Genomic DNA, 13,215 nt, shown 5'->3' on the forward strand with positions numbered 1-13,215 from the left:
GTTACCCTGAGTGAGCATCAGGGGAAGAGAAAAATCCAAGAGTGCACCCACTGTGTCTCCCTCTCTCTCTGCCCCTTCCCTGCTTGCCCATGCTCTCTCTCACTTGTTTGCTTGCTCTCAAAAATAAATAAACATTAAAAAATTTGTTTAAGTTTGCCTTAAAAATGGAACACATAATCCCTAGATTTTCTTCCCAAACATGAGGAAATAGGGCCGCCACAAAGGCTTCCTCCCCACCTTTACCCACCTGTAACTCGGCTGACAATATGGCGGCCCTTGGTAGGCATGGCTGGTATGTGGGACTGTGGTCCTGCAGCCAGTGCTGGACGTGGCTAAACCTGTAGAGTAAACCAAGTCTGCCTTCTGTGCTCTGCACCCAGCTCTTCCTCTGCACCCCAACCCTTCACTAGGCCTCAAAGGCCCACATGGTCTTCCTGGCCCCCAGGCCCACTGTGGTGCATGATGTAGCCTGACCTCTCTGAGCAGCCCACCCCAGGTTAAAATCTGGTCAGATACAGTTGTCATTTCGTCGTTGTCATTCACCTGCTGCCACAGCTCATGGATTGGGACCAGTCAGAGGGAGCAGAGAGATATTTGGTTACCTTGGAATCTGGAGCAGGCAGCTGGCCCCACAGCTGGCCAGACCGCTATCCAAGCAGGGGGCCTCTCTGAGAGCAAAATCCAGAAGCCAAAATAAATGGGTCAGGTGGAAAGCAGATGACCACCACTATAAACAAGGCTGAAGGTCGGTCCTAGGGAATGAAGGTGAGCCAGTGCATAATGGATGAACGCTGTAAGGGGTTTGGACATGAGGGGACGGGCAGGGGGCTGTCCAAGATCAAGGACCAAGAATTAGAAATCTGCTGAAGCTGTTTTGCCCACACAGAGGCCAGGCACAGTTATGCTGGACAGGCGAGTCTATCCCACCAGCTCCGTTACCCCGAATCTTCCCAGTGTGTCCTTTCAGTTCTTCGTGACTTGAACTGAAGTTCCCAACATTCACAATTCCCCAAATTTTCTTTCCACAACCCCTCTCCTTCCCTTGTAACCCTATATTGCAAGAGGAAGAAAGGAAAGCTCTGGCGTGGGCGGTGCTAATGGGGAGCATAGAGGCATTGGCAGTAAAGGCCTGAAAAGGTTGTAGTTAATAGAGCTTCCTGAGCCTAAGAACCAGGAGTTGAAGCAAAGGCCTGACAAGGTTCATTTAGGCGCCAAATCAGTAACAAAACTAGCTGCACGGCTTGGTTAGTGGAAGCATTGTTTCTAAATTGCAACCATCCCAGGATGTCCATATTCTGTAAAATGTGCGAGGTGACTGAATGGAAAGCCTTCACTATCTTCGGTTTGTGATTACAGCCCAAAGAGGTGATGGAGAACGGAGATGAGCATCACAGATAAAGACAATATTTTTGTTTTGTGCGCCAACTGGCTATGCTGAGGCTTCAGCTAAAGATTTTTTTCATTTCACTTGAGTCAAAAATCATTTACTCACTGGATATTGCTTAAAGCCGAGTTTTCATCTAATTCTCATTTAATGAGATTGAAAGGGAAAAACTAAATAATAATACCTCATTTGTGTAGAGTGCATGTCGTTCAGAGAAGACATCATAACCCATTTTATACTATCTAATTTACAGTAACAACACTTTTATAATGTAAATATGAGTAAGGGCTATTATCATTTTACAAAGTACGCATGAGAGAAACCAAGGCATGTTTGGTTAAAATGACAGGTTCAATGTACCTTCCATTTCAGAGGTGCAACAGCTGTTTTGTTTTCCTTCCTTCCTTCCCTTCCTTCCTTCCTTCCTTCCTTTCTTTTTCTTTCTTTCTTTCTTTCTTTCTTTTTCTTTCTTTCTTTCTTCTTCTTTCTTTTTACAGTGAAGCCATACTTCAGATAAACATGTTTATTAAGGTGTACCTTGCCTTTACATTTTAAGATGAAAAATACCTTGCTTAAAAAAATAACGAACACCAAAATGTCCACGTGTCCTACAGATCAAATCTCTCTCTCAAATCTAGATCGAAATCAATCAGTTCTTTACCACCCAACTCTGACTTCAATCAGCACGGTTCTCACCAACTTGTGTTACACAGATTAGTAGTCGATTGTACTAGCTCTTCCTTAGATGCATTATGTTGTAATGATCTTGTCATCCCAGATGGATTTGGCACAAATTCTGCATATTTGTCAAGTCACTGACACTTTTGTCCTTGTATTAGCATCTTTTTGGGGGATCACATTTTTTTGATCTTCTTATGCATTCATTCACTCATTCATTCATTAATGCTCTCAAGCCTTCATACATCTATTCAAAACAGTGATCACGTGCCCCAAAGGTACAAGCACTATTCTAGATGCGCAGAATAAAAATAGGAAGAAGACAAAATCGCTGACTTCAGGAAACCCACAGCCCAGTGAGGGAGCCAGAGGAGTAAACAGCTGTAGTTCGGTGTGGTAGGTGTGGCGATGGAATGATAGATGAAAATGGTCTGGGGAGCCCAGAGAGGGAATTGGTCTGTGTCTGGAAGGATGAGGAAGGCTTTGGAGAGAAGGTGCTCCTGGATCTCAGCATGTCAGGAAGAATGGATTGGGGAATTCCGGGTAGAAGACACAGAATGGGCAAAAGTACAGACACACAAATAAGAGCACCCTATGCATTTGGCAAACTACAGGAAACATGGCAGGACAGGAAGTTCTTCAAATATTCTGTGGCAAGTTCTGTGTCATAAGTCAATCCCTGGACTTCACCATAGACAATTCTGCAAAAGGAAAATATATGGTCCCTAGGTTATTTGTTCTTAGTCAAGAAACACATTCTACGTGGGATCTATACCAAAGTGCCTTTTAAGACATTGACTGAGTAGCATCACAAAATCAAACCTCGGGTCTGGTCTACCCAACGTCTGTATTCTCCACACTTCATTATGATTATACTCTAGGGGGGTGGCAAGTAAGAACAGCCTACTTCTTCCTTAAATATAGGTGATCACTTAGCCCATCTCCATTGTTATTTCAGTATAAACATTTTATATAGAAATATTTCCGAATACAGCATTTTCTAGTGTGTTGTGTTGGAGGGGTCAGGTTTTTCCTGTTCACCTCTTCCCATGGTACTGCCCAGCTTCCAAAGGAGTGAGAACCAACTTTAAAGGCTTCTTATAGCAACCCCACACATGAGCAAGAGGCATTTGGAAAGAGTCTCTGAATATGCTTCCCCCAAGTGCCTGCAAGGACACCTCCTCCCTGAAGCCTCTGAGAAGTCCTGCACGAAGGTCTTTATGAACTGGGTCAGCAGCAGATACAATGTGATCTCTACAGAACTCACGCAGAACCTTCCCTAGAATAACCCTACTGCTTGGTTAATCCTACTTTAAATCCCCTTGTCACTTAAGAAAAGCTTTGCTTCATGAAACTACATCCTTGTTTCTATTTGGAAACTTTTCAGAGACTCTAAGAGTTCAAAATAACTCATCTATTTTGGTTCCTGACCAATTATGGAATCCTCTCTAAGACATCATTTCTTCATTCATCCGATACTTTACCCATTCAACAAACATCTACTTCCTCCCTTCTATCTCTTGAAGCCAATTTAGTCAGCCTTTTGTTCCCCATTACTCCACTGAAAACACACATATGAAGGGCACAATGACCTCCATGTTTCCAATCTAAGGGTCAATTGTCTGTCCTCACCTTACTGTCCTCTCAACAGCTTCTTGGCACTGATGATCACTCCTTTCTTGTTGAAACATTTTCTTTATTTGGCTTCACACCACACTGACTTTCCTCCTACCTCATTATATATTCCTTCTCATTCATTCTCTTTTGCTGGGTCCTTCCTCATTTCTGAATGCTGGAGCCCCCTTGGGCTTGGTTCTTTACAATTACCCATCCAGTCCATTGCTTTATTTTAATTAAGATTTTATTTTTAAGGAATTTCCATACCCAACATGAGGCTTGAACTCACAATCCCGAGATCAGGAGTCTTATGCTTCACTGAGTGAGTCAGCCAGGCACCTCCAGTCTGTGTCTTGGGGTGCCTGGGTGGCTCAATCAGTTGAATGCCTGGCTCTTGGTTTCAGCTCAGGTTATCTCCTCACGGTTTGTGGGATCAAGCCCTATGTCAGCCTCTGTGCTGCATGGGATTCTCTCTCTCCCTCTCTCTGTTGCTCTCTCAAAATAAATAAATTTTAAGGACTTAAAAAAAAATATCATGGGATGCCTGGGTGGCTCAGTCGGTTAAGCCTCCGACTTTGGCTGAGGTCATGATCTCACATTTGTGGGTTCGAGCCCCATGTCGGGCTCTGTGCTGCTAAGCTTGGAGCCTGGAGCCTACTTCTGATTCTGTGTGTGTCTCTCTCTGCCCCTCCCCATCTCATGCTCTGTCTCTCTCTGTATCAAAAATAAATAAAACATTAAAAAAATAAAAAAAAATCATATTCTTGTGCTGATGTCTGACTTGCAAGTTAAAAAGTGTTTTTTGTTTGTTTTTTTAGTTTTGTTTTTTTTTCTAGAGATGTTGAAGTTTGGGTTGAGCACTGAAGGAGGAGAAGAGTTGGTCCAGGGGAGAGGAGAGGCATTTTCCCTTTGGAAATGGGATGGAAAGGGGTACAAAGTTGTGAAAAGGCAAACTGTGTTCAGAGAAATGAGGGAGGTCTGGTGTGAGCTGAAACTGACTATGATAAGGTGGGTTGTAGCTGTAAGAAGAGCCTTGACTTACAGGTAAGGAATTTGGACTTTATACTGAAGACAGTAAGTACTTGTCAGAGGTTCTTAAATAGGGGAGAGATGTGATCATTCATATTAAAAAATAAATAAGACTTTAGCTGGTAAGACGAAGGCCACACTAGAATAAGGGGAGCCTGGAGCCTGGAAAGCCAATTAGAAGGTCCCTGTAATAGTCTAAGAAAGGGATTAAGGTCTGAATCACCATAGCAGCAGTGGAAGGAAAAGTAGTGACAAATCCAAGGGAGATTTAGAAGTGGCATTGAGGACATGGTTATTGGTTAGATAGGAGTTTGGGGAGCAGGGGAGAGAGGCCAAGGTTGAAGTGTAATGACATTCACTAAGCTAAGGGGGGAAATGGAGCCAGCGTGGTGGGGATGATGAGTGGCATGTTACATTTGCAGTGACTGTGGGATACCAGTGGCGAAAGGGAAAGGTCTGCAGATCAGGAGAGAGGTTTAGACTGAGGGTGCAGGTTCAGAAGCCAGTGCCCAATGGTAGCGAACTCCTCAGAATGGAGGGGATACGCTGGGGAGGGCAAATGGGGCAAAGAATGCTGAAGGAAAGGGTGCAGACAGGCGTCAGGGGAGGAGGGAGCTGGGGAGGAGCAGAAAGGGGGCATGAGAATGGGATGGAGGAGGTCCACAAGTAAAGGGAGGTGAGCCCTTCCAAAAGGAAATAACCAACAGTTCTCCCTGGGGTAGGATGACTGATACTGTTACGTTTGGTGATTAGATCTTATGAGCACATATTCTAGAAAGTCAGAAGTCAGGCTGGAATGGATAGAGTGGACTCCTCTTTGAAGTTGGCTGGGAGGGAGGCAGGTAATGAATGGCTGGGGAAAAGGTGGAGTTGGGCAAGGGGTAGGGATTTCTTTTTACAGGATGGGAGTCTTTCTTACAAAACGTTGCCAGCTGGCTTCCACCCACATATTACTACCCCACAAGGCAAACTTGTTGAATGTTTGAGCAACTGAATGTTCCATGCAGCTCAATACGTATATGTTTTGCTAGGTCTGAAGCACTCCACTTGGCATTTTAGTGCTTACACACATATGCAAGATATGGCCACATTTTGATTTTTCATTAACTGCCCAAATCTGCCCCTTCCAATCACAGCTCCCTGTCCTCTGGAACCACACACAATATAAGAAGTATCTCTTCCATACAGCTGCCCTTCCTCTCATGGAGGGTGGTTTTCAGCTGCTTCCTGGGTTTTCTCATTGAAGTTTTGTGAAATAATCCAGTCTTTACATACATGTACTTGCGTGGATATATGTGTGTATTTTGTTACTAGCTAACAGCTCTCCTCTAGACATCCTTTGCTGTCTGTCCTTTGTAAAATGTGGCACCCAGGGTGACTCTCAATTTCTCGCATCTGGTATCAGCAGTGTACAAACCACCTGGAACATTCTTGCGCTTTCCCACGACATGGGTTTTCTGTTAATGCCATCTGAGACTGTATCAGTATTCTGATAGTACTCACTCATGGTACTTCACAATCAACCCAAATCCCGAGATTTTTTGCACCTGAAATGTTAATAAAATAGGTCTCATAATTCTTATATTTATACAGTTGACTTTTTAAAGTCAGTTGAAGAAGTTTATTTGTTTCCCACTAAATACTATATATTTACATTTCATTTGTTTTAATATATGTATATATTTTAATGTATCTTTATTTTTGAGAGAGAGACAGATAGCATGAGTGGGGGGCTAGGAGGCAGAGAGAGAGGGAGACACAGAATCCAAAGCAGGCTCCAGGCTCTGAGCTGTCGTCACAGAGCCCAGCGTGGGACTTGAACTCATAAACTGTGAGATCATGATCTGAATCGAAGTTGGACATTTAACTGACTGTGCCACTCAGGCGCCCCTTACACTGTGTTTTTATTAGCCAGCAGTAAAAAGAGCAAGGGCTTAGGAGTCAGGCTGATGTAAATTTGAATTCTGGTTTTGTTATGTAGCTCAGTGACCTTGGTCATATCATGATCTCTCTGTCTCAACTTCTCAGTGAAAATAGGGATAATCCTAACCACATTGCAAAGTGGTTCTGAGGCTTACAAGAGGTAGTACAGTACCTAATATATCCTAAGGGCTCCATAAATGTTGGTTTTCTCACCTTCTTTCTCTTTCATTTTCTCAGCTTTGTGTTCTCAGCAGAACTATGCCTTTTAAGTTGTAACTCAAGACTAAGAAATCTTCCTTTTAAGTAGGCTTCATGGCAAGCCCAGAGTCCAATGTGGGGTTGGGCTCATGACCCTGAGATCAAGATATGAGCTGAGATCAAAAGTCAGATGTTCAACTGACTGAGCCACCCAGGTATCCCATAGTTACTTTATTTTTTAATTAAATCTTCCTTTTAAAAGAAAAAAAATAGAGCAGAACAGGGAGGAGCCACAGACCAAAAGAAAACTTTAGTATAATAGTGGAGCATGAAGGCTCTGAGACCAGGCTTTCTGTGACCGAATCCCACCTCCACTACGTACTTGTGGTCTAATCAGAAGCATGTTCATTAACCATCTTGAGCTTTGTTTTCCTCATCTGTAAAATGGGAATAATGACAGTACTTGTGTTTCTGGGTGTTGGGAAAGATTAACTGAGATGGTAGATGGAAAGTACTTTTGCATAGAACTTGCACATGTTGAGTGGTGGTTATCATTATCATGTAGAAACCTGCAGGTAAATAATGTATTAAATATTTTAAAGTCTTAAATGAAATGACTATGTTTAATGGTTTGCAGATGTTAGTTTTTTATACACAATACCAAATTGCTGTCTAGAATGGTTGAACCAATTTTCATGCCCAATATTGTATGATGGTGCTTATTTTCCTGTATCTTTAGCCATGGAAGATATCATTTTAAAGTTCCTGACAATTTACTAGGCATAAAGACATCTGGTTTTACCTTGATCTGTGTCTCTCTAATTACTAGTAAGACTGGACTGCTTTCATTTTATTTTTTTTAAGTTTACTTATTTTGAGAGAAAGAGAGAGTGTGTGTGTGTGCGTGTGAGTGGGGGGGAGGGGCAGAGAGAGAGAGAGGGAGACAGAGAATCTCAAGCAGGCTCCTAGCTGTCAGTGCAGAGCCTGACGTGTGGCTTGATCTCAGGAACTTCAAGATCATGACCTGAGCTGAAACCAAGAGTCAGATGCTTAACCCACTGTGCCACCCAGGTGTCCCTGCACTGCTTTCATTTTAATTGACCAACTGAATTTCTTTTTGCTTTTTCATGTTCTTTACCCATTTTTTGAGATGTATTCTTCTTATAAGTTTGCAACAGCTCTTGATATATTAAGGATTATTACTATTATTATTATTACTCTGTCATACATATATTTATATATATTTGTCATATATAATTACAAAGTCCTAGAATCTTTCATTTATCTCTAAATTTTGTTTGTGGTATTATCTACATAAATTTAAATGTTTTAAGTAGTCAAATCTATAAGTATTTTTCTTTTTATATACCATAAGCCTTTACTTCTTTGCTCATGAAGGTCTTTACTATGTTAAGGTCAAGAAATGCTTATACCACATCTTTTCAACACTATAACTTCTTTTACATGGCCATTTTTCACACTTTTTAACCCATCCAAAATTCATTCAATTCCTTCTTAGTCATGTTTATTCATTCTTTTGAATTAAAAAAAATATGCTTTGGTTTCAAGAAGCAGAAAATTTACCTCAAATTGGCCTAAACAAAAACAATTATTTATTGGCTCTCATAAAAGAAAAATTCATAGGCTTCAGGGTCATGTTTCCCAGGGGGTTCACACAATGTGGAAAGTACTGAAGACTCCTTTTTCATTTATTTGCTTTAATCCCTGGTGATAGCTCCATTCTCAATAGACCCTCCCCTGGAGGTTCCAAGATGGCGGACAAAAACTCCCAGAATTTTTGCATTCAGCTGCTGCATTCAACTGCATTCAACTCCTGAAGCAAATTATCTTTGTTCTGGCATTTCCAGCAAAAGTCCTGACATTCTCTTTGATTGGACTGCCTTAGGTCACACAGCCATACCTGAAGGAGTCACTGTGGCAAGAAAATGGAATTCATTGATTGGCTTAGTCTGCAACACATGCCCTACCTCCCAGAGATAAAGGTAGAGTCAGCTTTTCCAGGACTACATGGATGTCCCACAGGAAGAAGGAAGCAGCAGATGGGAAAAGGGAACGCATTTAGAGAAGAAAAGTAAGGTAAGGACTATATTTTTGAATATCAAGATTATTGTTTTGAATAGAAAATGAGAAATTCATAGGGGTACCTGCGTGCCTTAGTTGGTTAAGGCTCCGACTCTTGGTTTTGGCTCCAGTCATGATCTCATGGTTTGTGGGGTGGAGCTCTGCCTTGGGCTCCATGATGACAGTGCAGAGCCTGCTTGGGATTCTCTCTCTATCTCTCTCCCTCCCTCTCTCTCTCTTTCTTTTCCTCTTTCTCTGTCTTCCCATGCTTGTACTGTCTCTCAAGATAAATAAATTAATAAAAAATTTAAAAAAGAAAATGAAAATTCTCTGCCATTTAAAAAATCATTTGTTTTATGACTATTAACATGGTAGATACTAAGAATTAAAAATCATGAAAAGACATGGTCCTTCCTCAGGTGCTAAACTCTACATTCAACTGCATTGGGACCATCTGGGTGCATCACATTTTCTAAAGGTCTAACCATATATGGTTGGAACAATTTTCTTCATGGCCAAATGACCTATAGGTTCTATGAAATTCTTCTTTAATATGGGTTCCATAGACCCAGTAGAAATAGACCACACCCTCCACTCTCCTCCAGATTTATTCTGGTAAAATCATTGTTTTCTGGTCACTTTGTTCTCTGGTTATTCATTTGGACTATTGGACTATTTCTTGCTTTTTTTTTTTTTTAATTCAGGGTTTTACTTATCAGTTTGCAATGTCTTTTCCTAGTTTGAGAGCTCTGCTCTGTATCTTGATCTAAATATTTTCTGTGTTGGACCCTGGAGCACTGAGGCTTTAAGTTGATCACAGCAGTGATCCAGAACATAAGACATGGCAATGCCCACGTACTATGAGCCAGGCACAGTTCAAATGCCCTGCCCAGGGCAAGCCATCATCCATCTGACCCCATGAATGGGATTTGTGCTCTTGTAAGAAAAGACACAAAAGAGATTATCTCTCTCTTTCTATGTGTGTATGGATACACAAGAAGATGGGTAGCTGCAATGTGGGGAATGGCCTCTCACCAGACACCAAAGCTTCTGGTGTCCTGATCTTGGCCTTCATAGCCTGCAGAACTGTGAAATAAATGTTTTTTGCTTAAGTCGCCCAGTCTGTGGTATTTATTATGGCAGCTCGAGCTAAGGCCTCATCCCTTCCCCCTCTGTGACGTGCCTATAAAGTGACTTAGTTTCTGTGGGCCAGCACTATCTCTTTTTACTCCTTCTTCTTAGATGTTTTGACCGCAGTTTTCCTCTCTTGTCTCAGTCCCTCTCAAATATTTTCAACTCTTCTATTCTTCGTTAGTGCTTATCAGCCCTCCTGTGCTTCCCTCCATGGGACAAAACACTTTTGAATGCGGCCTCTAAACTGCTTTCTGATCTCTCCTACCTTTGGTGGCTACTGGCAGCACTGCCCCTGCCAGGAGGCAAAGTGGACCCTTCATCCGCTGAGTGTGATTGATACCAAAAAAGCTAAGTGAATAAACCGCCATTTAAGAAATTCTATTCTCGGGCACCTGGGTGGCTCGGTCAGTTAAGTGTTGACTCTTGATATCGACTCAGGTCATGATCATCCAGTTCTGAGATCAAGCCCCAGGTCAGTCTCCATGCTGAGTGCTGAGTGCAGAGACTGCTTGGGATTCTCTCGCCCTCCCTCGTTGTGCCTCTACCCTGTCTGCATGCATGCTCTCGTTCTTTCTCTTTCTCAAAGAAACATTTAAAAAAAGAAATTCTAAGACCAATTTATTGTATGATGCACCACCACTGAATTACTGTTTTTAGAACCCTCCCCCAAACAATACCATTTTAAACATATATACTGGTAATACATTCTGCTTTTTGAAATATAAAATATGTGAGGGGAAAAAAGTTTGTACTTTATAATCTAGGAAATGCTATAGTTGGACGATTGTGTTTTTCAAATATTCGTACTAGATGATCTGCCCCATTCAACAGCACTATCCTGTCTTCATTATTATTTTTATTATAAACATAAGCAAAAACCAAACAAAAATTCACTAATTGTCTTCAGTACTTTTTCCAGATCCTAGTTGTCTCCGGACATCAGCTCTCTTGCATTATCTTCACAGATCTGAGCCCTTTCTTTGAACAAGGCCCTGCTTCTGCTTTCTGTACATGTCCTTTAAATATATGATCTTATCAGAACATTTCTTGAGCAGCCACATTGATCTGATTTATCATTTATTAATTTTTTTTTTGTTTTTTAATGCTTTTTATTTAGTTTTGAGAGACAGAGAGAGAGACAGTGAGAGCATGGGAGGGTCAGAGAGAGAAGGAGACACAGAATCTGAAGCAGGCTCTAGGCTCTGAGCTAGCAGTCAGCACAGAGCCTGATGCAGGGCTCGAACCCATGAACCATGAGATCATGACCCGAGCTAAAGCTGGACACTTAACTGACTGAGCCACCCAGGCTCCCCTATCATTTATTTTTAAAATAAATTTTATTTACTTAGAGAGAGAGTATGCAAAGGAGGAGGGGCAGAGACAGAGGGAGAGAGGAGATACCAAACAGGCTCGATGCTGCCAGTGCTGAGCCTAATGTGGAGCTCAATCCTACCAACTGTGACATCATGAATGATCTGAGCTGAAATCAAGTTGGGCACTTAACAGACTCAGCCCATGTTAATTTTTTTTTATATGCTCCCTTTCCTTCATCAAAATCACCTGTTTCATAAAATTTTTAATTTCATTTAAAAAAATTTTTAATGTTTATTTATTTTTGATGGGGAGGGAGGGACAGAGAAAGAGGGAGACAGAATCTAAAGCAGGCTCCAGGCTCCAAGCTATAGCACAGAGCCCAACACGGGGCTCGAACTCATTAACTGTGAGATCATGACCTGAGCTGAAGTCAGACACTTAACCAACTGAACCACCCAGGTGCCCCCAAATTTAAATTTCAAGTCATTTTGCTCCTTCTTTCCTAGTTCCTGGCCAGTCAGACCCTTGTGCCCGTCTTTTCTCTTAACTTGCTCAAGCCTTCTTTGTGTCATGTTAGCCAAGTGCAGAATTGCCTTCGCTGGCTATTACAAGTTCAAGGATGCCGTGGTCACTTATTTTAAGTTGCATGTCACTTCTACTTCACCAATACATTCTTCTTAGGTGGTGAGAATTAAGCATAGAATAGTACCTCTTCAATAAGAAATTAGTTTAGATTTAAGTCATGCCAACTTTATTTGATGCTTTTTTCAGCAGATTGAGCTTGTCAGTGGATGTTGAAGTTCTTCATTACCCGTGTATTATGCCCCTCTGCCAATAAGTGTGTCATTTGTATTGGGAAAGCATTATTAATGTTGCCATAACAGGGTCACAAGGCTTGACAACACACGGCTAGTTGAGAGAGAGTATAAGCCAAGATGGGGTGGGGAGTACTCCCCAGGGCATGGGCTGTGAATCAAGAAGTTGACATGGATTAGGGCAGCTAGGCTCCTCAAGCCTGGTGTCTCTTACCAAGGTAAAGTTCAAGAAGCTATTAATACTAGGCAGTCCAGCATGAAGGGTAAGGCCAATGTGTACCATAGTTTAAGGAGAGATCACAAGCAGGGGTGTGGCAGCAGAATACAGTCCTCTAGGGAAGAGATACGTTAATGTCAGTGTTGTGGTAAAGGATTCAGGAAGGGGTCCCAAATCTCCAGGAAGACTGGGATGCAAGGCAAAATGACCAGAGACTGATGAAGGTGTGGAGGTCAAGGTGGAAGCTCTAAATTGGATCAGCATAGTAATGGAAGGCAGAATAGGAGTGAGCTACAGCTATGACTGAGGCTCACAGCCGACCAGACTGGAAGCGTGCACGATGCTGGGGCTGACAGGGATGACACGCTTTGTCCCCAGTCCGAATGGTGTTACAGTATCAGAGGTCAGGGGGCTAGACCTACAGGCGGAGCTCCTTAGACAATCCAGCAGCCAGTCACTAGGAAAGGCGAAGACAGCTGGCCAGCTGCTTTACAGTATGCTCCAGTGACAATGTCACTTCTGCTTTTATTTTCACCCAAATCTTTTCTACCAGGCATTAGCCCTCAGGCTTGTGGGTTTCTATTTGTGTTCAGAAGTTCTTAACTCACAAGGTTACTCTGCTTTGCCTTTGATTGTGTGCTTCTTTCGGGCAAATTATATAGCTTCATATTGGTGTAATCATTTACTGATTATTTACCATGTACCAGGTACCACACTAGCTGATTTACATACACTAGCTTACTTAATCCCCTAACATCCTTGAGAGGTAGTATTATTGTCTCCATTTAAAAAAAGAGGAAACTGAAGCTTATATGGTTTATGTA

Source organism: Suricata suricatta, chromosome 2 (genome assembly GCF_006229205.1).
Source record: "Suricata suricatta isolate VVHF042 chromosome 2, meerkat_22Aug2017_6uvM2_HiC, whole genome shotgun sequence".
Lineage (NCBI taxonomy): Eukaryota > Metazoa > Chordata > Mammalia > Carnivora > Herpestidae > Suricata > Suricata suricatta.